This window comes from Drosophila mauritiana, chromosome 3L (genome assembly GCF_004382145.1).
Source record: "Drosophila mauritiana strain mau12 chromosome 3L, ASM438214v1, whole genome shotgun sequence".
NCBI lineage: Eukaryota > Metazoa > Arthropoda > Insecta > Diptera > Drosophilidae > Drosophila > Drosophila mauritiana.
This window is the reverse complement of record NC_046669.1, coordinates 12,298,958-12,311,543: the sequence shown is the minus strand read 5'-3', so window position 1 is coordinate 12,311,543 and position 12,586 is coordinate 12,298,958. Positions and strand designations below refer to the sequence as shown.

Below are 12,586 nucleotides of genomic sequence, written 5' to 3'. Positions count from 1 at the left end.
CCATTAAAATAAATCAGATATCTTATGATAATTGTTACTACCCCTATAAGTGAATATTTAGAGAACAGCTGAAGCATTTCCATTGATTTTAGCCAACCCCCATTTCATCTGCGTCATCGGAATTAATTCACAGCAGCAAACATACTCATTTCGATTTAATAACCGAGAACTGCAATTCTTTCTGAATGAAAACTCAGCGCTGAACTTTCCGCAGTGTCGATGTCAGCAAAGTTAATTGATCAAGCCCCCAACGAAAGTACAAATACACAAACACCGTGGCCCAAAAACGCTGAGATCGAGCTTTAATAGTGAGGCCAATAAAAAATTCAAAAGAAAAAAAAAGTTCCCAAAAAGAGGCAATCTGAACGAGAAACGGAAATTGACTATGGACTAAGCGACTGGCCGAATAAGTTTAAATATGGCTGGTAATCAAAGTAATTCAATTAATGAGAATGCATTTATCATTTAATAAGATACACAGCTCGCTTTTCTGCACTTTTCAATTAATTAAGCCGATAGCATCGCGCGGTTTAAGGAAATGAAATTTATCGGCTTATGCATTCATATTCGCCGCGATATAATTTTATTAAATTTTTTCGGGTAACAAAAGGGCGCCTGTGCGCCATCTTATCGTTGTCAAAGAAAGCCGCCACCGAAAGCCAGACGGCGTTCAAAGTGCAGAAAGTTACGGATTTGTGGTTCTGACTCCAGCTCGAGTAGCTGACAGATACTTCAGCCAGCTGGAAATCCAAGGAAATTAATTGCCGAACGTATGGACATGACACGGAAGATCACGAGACCGAGAGAATGAAATCGAACTATTAATCGGCGCACAAGAGTGACAAACATCTATTAGGCGTTTAATTAAAAGTTTCGCATGAACGGTTGAGTCGCTTGCCTTTGTTGCCATTGCCATAGATAGTGGCCAGGGAGTGGGAGGCGGAGGCTCCTCCACCACACCCCTCCGCCCCCAATCCTGTACTGCGATGTCCCATGTCCGATGTCCGATACTTGGACAGAGTGTCAAATTCGAGCATTTCAAGTTACCGCTTCAGATAGCGGCGAAGAGCAAACACAAATATTTGCCTACAATTACTTACCGGGCGGATAGATAGTCGATAGTCCGTGGTCAGTTGGCCGGATGAGACAATGGCTGTGGCATCGGTCTTGGTCTTCGTATCTCCGTATCTCCGACTCGGCCCGGAATGTCCGTGTGTATTGGGCTATCTGGCCGATGGTCGATGGTCGATGGACGTGTCGGCGGAGGCGCTCCGAATAAATACGGCAATTAAAATCCGATGGACAGATAGTACAGTCGATCGGAGCATGAAGTGGCTATGGCGACAGGCAGGCGATCAATCCGCCCAACCACCCACCATTAGTACATTTATCCCCCCCTGTCATCGAATTCCTCACTTTTACACTAGAAATAAATATTTTGAAATTTCAAGTAGACAACGCATTTAATGGGAGAATAAGCTATTACTTTTTTTATTCCTTCAATGAAACAACAAAAAGATGGAAGATATTGTATCTGGCGAATATTTAAGCACTTAACATTTTAAAAGGTCTCTCTTTTACTTTATGTCAAAGATATATATAACAAATGCCCTTCTGAAGTATATGTACCACACTTTCAGTAAAATAAATCGTCATTAAGCCCAAAGTAAAATTGATTATGTCGATGGGGTCAGGACTCAACCCCTTTTTGTTGGATTTCAATGCGGACAACGTCCTGGCTCTTGCCCATGGAATCAACGTTAATTAGTGCCGAAGGATAGACGCTCCACATGCCCGAAACCCATCTCGAAATTGCAACACCTGTCCGATGGTCGAGCGGTCACCTGGCGGCGATGCGGAAAGTCAGTGACTATGTAATACACTGTGTTTTGGTCAGCCTAACCGCACGGACTACACTCATCCGATTAAACTTTTAAATAGATGTCAAACAAACTACATTCTGCTAACTACAAGGACTTTCGATGTCATCGTCCAGGTTCCACTCGCCAGGTTCGTCGATGTCTTAGGCCTGTCCGTATATCTATATCTCCACCAACGTATATCCATGTCCACATGCACATGCCCCCCGTGTCACAGTCTCATCGGCGGCCATGTCCCGTGTCCAGTGTCCTTGTGTGCTATCCTGGCCGAGTGTTGGCCATTCAACCACCTATGTTGCCGGTCGGTTGGGGTCGTGACGGACAAATGTCCGAAATTTGAAACTTTAAATAGCAGTCTTTCAAGCATGTTTTCGGGGAGTAAGTAGTCCGTGTACGGGGTCAGAGATTGTCTACCGGATTGGGGGCGGAGACCTCTGATGATGAGCCGGGCTTGGAAATTAGTTCTGATTTACCACTGTTCCAGCAAAATGTCAGGCGGTGTGACAAGGATTGGCTTTTTGGGGCACATGTCGCAGTCTGTGTGCGTATCGTGTAAACATTGCAAAGGACCACACCTGCCGAAACACGTGTACATAATTGAACGTGCTGGATAGTTCATGGAGCCTATTAACTAACTTTCAGCCACTGGGCTTACAATTTGTATATGGAGATTATTGTAAATGAGCGTTAGAGAGCTTTAAAAGTTGGCAACTACACCGTTGCGGTTTTTGTTATCAAACACAACAGATATATAATGATGAAAAAGGGCTGCACACTTCATTGTACTTAAGAAAATATCGTAGATTAGATTTCTTTTATTATTGGTAAATATGTATTAAAAGTGTGCAGAAATAATTGTGGTAATTTGTGTTCCTTCTTTCAATTTCAATTTGTTTTTAAATAGTATCAATATCTTATTTCATTTATTTTAATTCAAAAATATCACTTTTACGTTTTTGAAGTGTAAAGTTATAGAAAACTTTATTTTAAAGCAAAGCAACCTTATTTACTGCAATTTATACTTTACTTTGATTTTCCAATTGACACATCACATTCTTCTAAATGTCAAACAGTCCGCCGAGCAAGCTGTCGTTCACAATATTCACAACAAATTTATCTTCCCCCAAACTGGAATATCAGTATCCAATACGATTGGATAAGTTTGCCCTCTTTAAGTGACAGCTTCTCTTAATAAAAATGAATTATCCAACATCCAAAGGCGCGACGCAAACAATTTGTTTCGCTTTCAAATGAAACAATTAGACTCTAATTTTAGACTTGTGCGCTGAACAAGTCAATTTTGTATTCCGAAATATTTTTTGGGGCGCAAGTGACAGTGTGTGATAACTGAAAAATAAATTGGATGATACAAAGAATGGTTTCATCCCTTACTAAGAGCAGGGCCACTTTAAAATCTTGAATAAAATAAAAATGAATCGAGTTCACCAAGTTTTAAGTTAAAGCTTCACAATCTAGTAATAATTATATTTTTTAGATGTACTTTACTATAGTTTAGATGTAGTAACTAATAACATTGAAGATAAGCTAAGGAATATATTTCAAATATTCTTAAACAAAAATCTTTTTCATTTGTATAATAAATAGAATAAATTGAAATTGGCATGATTTCAATGAGTTGCTATTGCCCGCAAAGTTTGAGTTACTAATTTACATTTCGCTCAATAAAGTTCTTGACGTTCTTTGAGTCATATTTTTTAATTATATTAGTTTCCAAAACCATTTAGAAAACACTTGGTAAACAGCAGTTAAACACACACATAAGTTGACGAATTCGTTTTGCTTGGCGGCGCACAGTGGTTTCAATTGCCGCTTTGGGGTCATAAATCTGCGACGCAAAGTGACACATATCGCAGATCAATATTATCGTTGGGCTTTGGGCACTTAACCCCCGGTTACGTGCACACACATTTACATGTGTTTCGAGCGATTTCGAGTGTATACAAATGTCTCTTTCTGTTACGACTCGCATCTAATACACTCCCAGGATCCATTAGAAGTGCAAAACACCAATTAAAGTTTTGCACGGATTACCAGAGGAGTGAAAAAAACGCAAAAAAGCAACCAGTATCGTGGTATTACACTCTATCGTGTTTGTATTCGTTGAGGGGAACGGAAAGGCGAGTGCGAGCGAAACGGTTGCCACCCTACAGTCGTCTCGCTCGCTCTCGTGCTGCGCAGGCCGCAGATAAATGCGCAGCCATTTTTTAACGGGCGGAGCCTAAATAACGGAAGCGCTTGGGACTTTCTGGTCGCGTGGAAATAGTGGGAAATTTTGTGTAGTTCGAGAATTTCCCCGACTGATTAGCCAGCTGTGCAGAATCGCTGAGTTTTCCGTGAAAAGTCGAAGTGACTGCGCGCTTTTCGAGTCAATTTTCCCGAGGCAATGCATTTAGAAAAGTCGAACCATCGGCTCCGTGTGCAGTGCTTACGGAAAAGCTCCCGAAGTCCCCGAAAAAGCTCGGGAGGGAAAGCTTGTGTCGCTTTGGCAGATGCAACTTGGCAAGTCAAGCTGCTGCACCTACTACCTACGTTCAAAATGGCGGCACTGTCGGCGAAATGCCGATAAATCAAAGTTTCTCATTTTAAAAATGCCAAGTGACCAGCGCGCCATCACACAGCAAAGGGCACAACAATAGGGATGGTGCTTTTCCTTGACATTTAAGGTAAGTTTGGGTCGTAACTTAGAGATTTCAAAGAATTAAACTTTCTTTGCTATTTGGTTTGCTTTATTTATAACTTTATACATGAAGGTGAAATTGGTTAGTACTACAGTCACACTTATTGGCTATCCTTAACAAAAGCAGAAAGTAAAATCTAATAGAAGATACTAATATATTATGTTGATCGTATGAGCCACCATTAAGATTTTGTCTGCAACAGTTGGTTCTTTTGCGGCATCAAGTGGCTGGTGACTGGTGCTGACTGGGGAGCGGCATTTCATCAGAGGGAATTAATCAGAGCAGATGAAGCGACAACCGAAAAATAACGACGCGGCATCTCGCAAAGAGCCGGCCGCTGCTTATCTCCTCAATCTGAATCGCCGCAGCCGGCTTTTTAGTGCGTGTCCCCGATCGTTGGGACGCTCGGATGCCGAGATGCATCCCATTTGCAGTGTATCTGTATCTGTATCCGAAGGTGTGTGATCCGAGGAACTGGCGCTTGGATGCGACAGCAGCGGAATGTCACCGGGGATCCGATCCAGAGACCCTCTTCTCACCGTTTTTTTATGTTTTTGGTTTTTCGTATTTTTTTTTTTTACTGGCCATTCATATCCCAGAGCATCCATCAAACGCGCGCCCGTTCATGTCAAATTATAAAATCCGAAAAAATTTAAATCTAATTTCGCCGCAGCGCCGGCCGAGGACCATATTCAAATAGCTAATGGATTTTACTTTGTCCTGACAAGTACAAGCCCATTTAATCAATAATTAACGTAATCCATCAAGTACAAAGTGTCAAATGCACTCGCGAGCGACGACGAGCCCATCAGGCCTAAAAGGATTTTCAGCGAAAAGCGCATCGCGTTAACAAAAAATCAAGTTGTCGCAAAGATACACGAAACAAATCCGCGCCCGTCCTGTCACATCTGCATGTCGAAAAACCAGCAGACCCATCAAAACCCGAGTTTACAGCCCAGCAACCCCTAATTTTAACCCCTGCCTGTGCCGTCTGTCACTCTCGAGATGTCCGGAGGGGGGAATAGGCATAAAGCAGCGGCGGCAGCAGGAGCAGCAGCTTATCTAAGCCGAAAAGTCGACCCTGATCAACCACTTGCAGACCGGACCCCTTACACGTAGATAGCCCTTGTTGTCCTACTCCAAATGGGTATCAAACTACAAATGTCCATTTTTCAATTTACCTGGCCCTTACGCACTTCGTACCACTCCCCCGCACTCACCCACTACCACTACTGCATTGAATCTGAAATGGAATGATATACGGACAGGGTACGGGAAGTGGACAACCATACGGACAAACAAACGGACAAACACCCACCGAATCGCCCTATAAATTAGCCCTCGGCCGTTGACCAGTTGGTTTTGCTGGCGGCCAAAAGACCGTGAAATTTTCCCAATATGCTGCGTTTTATTTGCGTTTCCCGCCCTCCACTCATCCTCATCCTCATCGCACTGGCCATATCCCATATCCCATATAAACTGGGCAATGGGAACTGTAAACTGGGCACTGCTCGCATTTAAATGGACAGCCCATTTGACGTATGAATAAATTATGTTGTGCCCCTCGAGCCCGCACGATCGATTCTTCGGCTAGTTAACATAATTTTTAAAGACAAAGGCTACGCTCCACATATTATCCATGGCCAAAGAAAGGGGCAGTTGACATCTCTGCGCTTTGGCGGGGGGAAATTTATATGCCGCAATTTGTCAATTGTTGCAATTTCTCTTTGTGTGCTCGCATCTATTTATACAGTTTTATTTCCCAAAGAATAGCCCCTCATAAATAATTGAAATGTTTGTTTATATATATTCCTGGGGAGTGAGACTGCCGATTAAGGATTTGAACATCAGGTAAAATGATAGGAATGGAATTATGCATTCAATATAAGCCGCACTTAAATGGAAGATTAATGAACTCTCCTTAACAATATTCAATATTGAAATGTTGACTTTACATCGCTTAATCATAGTTTAAAAGCCGTATTTATATTCATAAAATATATTTTTTCTCTTACAGTAACGTGACGATAAGTGTCCCACTCGATCATCAACAAACCAGGCGTGTTAAAGGTTTGTTAATGGTTTAAAAACAGACTTAGAATTATAATCTACCCAATATTTCAGCGACTTATCCTTTCATGTATACATTTCCCTGAAATCGCCTGCCTTTAAGGGGATGCGAACCCAGCCACTCAGCCAGCGAAAAGTTATTGCAACCCGATCCTGTGTCGCTGGATGTATATAAGTAAATGAGCTTTAAAATAATTTAGCTATCTCTTAAGCACATGTGTTTGTTTGTTTTCCATTCCCAGATACCAGATACCAAATACCAGTTCCAGTTTCCGCCGATCAAGCCCAAGTTCATTGGGAGTAGGGAGCGTGGAATGGGCGATGTCCGGCCTGACGTTTATGAAAAGCCATCGCAGCATCAAAGCCAATTAAGATACTGGTGGACATACATACAAGCTCTAAAGGAATACGCGGCTAATTTCTGCGACAAAGCCGACAAACGATCAAATTCGAGCTGGAGTTGGAGAGTCTTGGGGCACAAGAAGAAGCGGCACTTTTGTCGCAAACACAGGCCGTAAAATTAAGAACTCTGATTGGTAACAAATGTTTTTGTTCATTCGAGTGATAAAAACGTAGCGAACCGAAAAGATATAAAGTTCTCTTTAGTGTCTTGCCAGTGCGGCGATGATAAAATATTTAAATGAGCGCCGAAATGGTAAGGTTCTCGGCTTTGGCCCTGCTTGCGATGGGATCTGCTTGGATCGAAGCGGACATTTAGGAAATCAGAGGGCCAGACCGAAAACCTTAATGGCCGCGCACACGAACCTGGCCAACAAGCCCAAAAACAGTGGGCTTGAACAAGGTCCAAGGGCAAAAGTGTGAAACATCGAGCGGCGTAACGCCAATAGCATTCGTCGATAACCACTGTGTGTCGCCGAGTAAGTCGGTCGGCTGTCATGATTAAACAAAAGTCCAATGCCAGCTAGGATATTAAATTACAGCCCATAACAGCTAAGGACAGAGGTAAGGACCCATTCCGGCGAGCGCCTTTGGAACCAGCCGACGACGACGACCAAGCCCAAACCCAAACCAAAAACCCAAAAGCCAAAAGGCTTGCTGCAGATACGAGAAACGGCCACGACAAAATCATAAAAGGCATAAACAGTTGTAAAGACCCAAACCACAAAGGGCGTAGAATCAAAATTGAGCACTAAAACGTTATCGAGGTCGGCACAGATTAACTAGCCTTTTTGCTGTTGACTTCGGGATGGACGAGGGACATACGGACAAGTGGACATACGGACACACAGACAAGCGGACAAGCGAACAAACGGACGACATTCAGGCAGGTAGTTCATTCTGAAATATCGAATGCATCTTAAAGATACTTGTGCGACATTACGATCATTACTCTGTGTAACAGATATACACTTCGGATGCGAGGAGAGAGGAGCGGAGGATGGGAAAGGGGCATGGACTGCAGACAGGTCGACCTGTCGTGTAATCCGGTCCTGCCTGGCAATTATAACCATATATAGCCCCCGCTGACGACGGTGCCGCGTTGACGACCCACAACCGAGTTATTGTCCAAAAAATTGTCATTCACAACTGTCTCGCCGATAAGAAACAATTATCAGGGGCAAAAGGACGGCGGTAGGAGCGATCACATTGAATGGCGCCAGTTTCACAATGAATCTTCACGGAAAGGACTAGTCTTACGTTAAGATTTCGTCATGCCCTTTTTAAATGTAGGTTACATAAATATGTTTATGGGTATTATGTTATGGAGAGCGGGAATGGCTGCTGCCGAGATCTTACGACGTGGGAATGAGATTACAGGAGCCTAATGGCATTTGTAATATTGCTAGATCAGTTTCAAAGTTCGTTAATCTTTTAAATAATTAACTGGAGTCCGCGTTTATGTAATCAGTATCCCAAAAGTATGCAAGCTTCGTAAGCAGATGATTTTATATAGCTAAGCTATCACTTAAATAGGTTAATCTGGTGCCTTATAACACGGCGTTAACTTTTCCACCCCAAATAATATTATTTTATGGTGCACCATCATCGATTGGGGGGAGTGTCCAAGACGCACTCGTCCTAATGGCAGCCCTTCAAGGAACATAATTTACTCCACGTGTCGGGGATTACATATTAACTACGCCACTGTGCTCATTTGGGGGGCGTGGCGCTACAAACGTCGGCTGTTAATCTTTAGCTGGGTGGATAGGCATTTATATAGCTATTTAAGGAAGTGTGTGTCACGTTTGTTTATATTACAATCCTGGTTGTGGCCCTTTCTTTGTTGCACAGAAATAAGTATTAAATATCACTTTAGGGGATGCCACTTAAATCAAATAGAATCATATTTGCCCACACCAAATCTAGGAATAGAACTACTTTAAAAACTATAGTAATTTGATAACTTATTGATCAAAATCGGAAAAAAAATATACTTCAACAACTAAGTACCCAGTTCAAAAAATATTCAACAAATAGTTATTATTGCTCCTTGAAAAAATACTTGAAAATAAATGTACCTTATAAATAATATTAAGAGATTTTGAAAAAGTTATTTTAAGTCTTTCAAGTATTTTAATTAAAGTGGAATGGAATATTTATGAAGTATAAATATGTGATAAATGTAAAAAAAAGGTTTAAAACATTTAAGTTAATGTGTTTAATCCCACATATAAATATAAACAGATTGAAAGGTAAAAGTAATTCAATAAGAAAGCTGGCTCTACAAATTGATAACAGAAGTTTGTAAATTTTTTGTAAATTGAAGTGTATTATCCTTATTCTTAGCTTATAACAAGGTTTCCTCCTGTGCCCCCCACAAACTACAAATTTGCTAGCCATATGCTCGACTGACATTCCATATTCAAATTCGCATCGGCGCCACCTGCCATCCGTCGCTGTACTTTTGCACGATCCGGTGCCATCGTGTTCTTGTTATCCCCTCACCTGGCTGCGGATCCCCCCGATCCTCCCCAGATCCGGTCCAGAAACTGTGAGTAAAGGCGATCGCCAACGAAGCAACGGCGGTGTGGCCATCGTTTGCAGAATTGCAAGAACATTGTTCTCGTTAAACAGAATCATGTACAGGGAGGCCTGTACCTTGGAGGTCGATCGTGGTCACAATGTGCGATCCGATGCGGGCCACACAGGAATCCCCCCTCCAGGGAACAGATAATAAAGACAAACTAACAGAGAGGTTATTTCATTGAGGATCGTGTTGGTGCCCGGTTTCTAATGACATCTATGCAGTCTAGTCGGGGTTATCTCGTCCAGCAGATTCGGGACTGCAGACTGGAGATCCCGAAAACCGCAATGACCCCGATCGCCGCATGAGCATTATCCGATCCGGTCTAGCGCTAAAAGGGAACTCACGGCGAACCGAGGGCTGAGGGCCAGGATATGGAGGAGTGGCTAATGCGCCGACACCCCGCTGCGAGGTGAGCACACAGCCGCCTATAATTGAGTTATACATTCGACTGGCCAACTGACCCCTCCGACTCTCGATCCCAATCCCGATGCCGATCCCGAATCCCTACCTCCTCGGGAACTGCCAAAAGGTTCGCAGCAGCTAAGCGGACAATGTTTTGACATAAATAAATGCTTGAATGACTTTAAGTGATGGCAGTTTACTTTGACTTTCTATACCCAAACGCAGTTTGGCATGATTTATGGGGCACGATCCAGGGTCTGCTCAAGACATTACTTTCGTATACAGATAGGATTCTACATATGTACGTATGTATATGCTGGCAGGGGCGGAGGGGTGGGTCCCGATGCTAATTCGTATTCAGGTAGTAAGCGGAAAACAATAAATATATTCGCAGCCGTCCTTTATCGACCAGCTCGGTTTCGGGTTATTATGACTTATAACAATGCACAATAACTGGATCAAATTTATTGCGGGTATTAAGGTGATTGAGCATTGTCCCCCTACAAATTAGTTGTCTTTAAAATATTTTAGCTTTACGATGTATGGTATGTGTTGCGACAATAAAATAGTTATCAAAAAGTTAATATATAATTCATATAATATAATATATCAACTTGTAATTCAAAAGCCTAATTAAAGATTTGAATCACAAAAATTACTGTGTGAAATCGAAATTATAAGTCACAGGAATTTAAAAGAACTTAAGATACTATAGCCAATTATATTTTAAAATGTGTAAATTTGATTTTATCATTTAAATACAATGTTAAAGGAATTACACTAGATTTCAGTATTTAACAATTTAAATAATTTTTGTTTTTAACAGTTTTGAGTATCTTTGATTTTATATTGTTTTGGGCCAACTCACTTCTCTAATGTATGTATGTTAAATGATTTAAAAGTATGTGATCACTTTGTGTAATCGACTAAGAGAGCTCTTTTGTACAATATCTTACTGACAATAGAATAGTTATTGATTTATAGATAATCCAATTGTAGATCATACTTAAACTGAGATAGTCATATCTATATGGGAAATATAATATGTTGCAGAACGTAATTAACCACATAAGTATGCTTTAGAAAGTGCATAAAAGAATACGTTGCATACTCTTGGGCATATGTGTAAATTAATGCGCATTGGTTGCGTATGCGTGATCGTCTTTAACTAAGTCGATCGAATTAAACAATTAGAAAAGTAATTTATTTCATTGTCAAGATCGGAACCCTAACTCTAAATTAAAATCTGATCTCTGCATAAGAGGAATAATTGTCTTGATCACTTAATTAATTAAGTGAAGTTTGGATTTGAATTGTTCTGTTTTTTTGTTCTGTTCATGAATTTAACAAAATCAAATATTTGATCCCGAATATTTTATTTTTTCTCTGTAAAATATTATATTCTTAATATAAAACAATATGTTTTAAACAATTTAGTATAACAAAGCCTTTAAATAATAATTCTAATTATTCCTTTCTTATAACTGTGAGTCAACTTTTTGAAAGTTATATTTCATTTCGATAGGTCATTTGGATGTTCTCTGAATTTATGAATAACATTATGTTTTTTGTTTATGCAAAGCTTAATATTAATATCAACTAATTAGTTACAAACTAATATTTCAAGTTACAACATGAATTTTTCGTTCAGCTTTTAATCAGTGGCAATGTAAAACATAATGTTTCTTTAAGCATTCTGACTATATAAGATTTTCAAACGTATACATTTAATACATTATACAATAAATTTAAGGAGTGATCCAATCAGAATACTGTCGAACATCAACACAACTTTCATAAACACAAAACTCTCTTCCAACCAAATTCGACTTGAAAGCGCATCAGTAAAATTTCCATCCTACTTCGATGTTCTTTTTTTGATAACATATTAATAATAGTAATGAATTACAAATTAACATAATTAAATCCAGTTGCTTTCATCCAGTCCATCATGAATCATTCAGCAGTTGTTTGGTGAGATATCTGTAATTTAAGAATGTATTAATAGTTTTTGATCACCACAAAGATAAATCACAAACCATCTTCTCTAGCTGATATAATGGTCCTTGGAAACCTAAAAATTATAAATTTGTAATGAAAGTGTATAGAATTTTAAATTGATGCAATATACAAACATGGAAACTAATCCAAGAAATTATTTTTCCGAAGCTGAATGACGATATCCTGCCATCAAAGGATTCACTGCTCTCGCTGACTTCCCAGTCAATCATTAGCTATAAAATAATTAGAAATCTTTAATTATTAGTTTGCATGTTTACCTTTATTCAAAATACATGTATACTTACGATTGAAAAGGGCAAAGAGGATGGAAACGAGACTCCACTGCAAGTGGAGACAGCTTGTCTGGTTCGACTACCTGTTGGATGTGCACACAGTTGGAAGTGGTGATGCTGCCCGGCTCATCCATCGGATAAGAATCTGACTCAATGGATCGAAAATGAATGAATCAATTTCATACCAAAATCAAGTTTACTTTTGTCTTAATGCCACGAATCGAGAATGCATCGGCATTTGGGCTTTCCACA

The 12,586-nt window shown here is 40.3% G+C and overlaps 1 long non-coding RNA gene across 2 annotated transcripts; it reads left to right on the top strand.

The window, feature by feature from the left end:
• The first annotated feature begins 4,222 nt into the window (after window positions 1–4,222).
• Window positions 4,223–7,236, top strand: LOC117141387. 2 transcript variants are annotated; one of them, XR_004459481.1, is made up of 4 exons: window positions 4,223–4,564; window positions 6,597–6,649; window positions 6,704–6,824; window positions 6,892–7,236. It is a non-coding gene; the product is annotated as an uncharacterized LOC117141387 (long non-coding RNA). The 2 variants fall into 2 exon arrangements; XR_004459482.1 differs by lacking the exon at window positions 4,223–4,564 and adding an exon at window positions 5,225–6,430.
• Window positions 7,237–12,586: the final 5,350 nt, after the last annotated feature.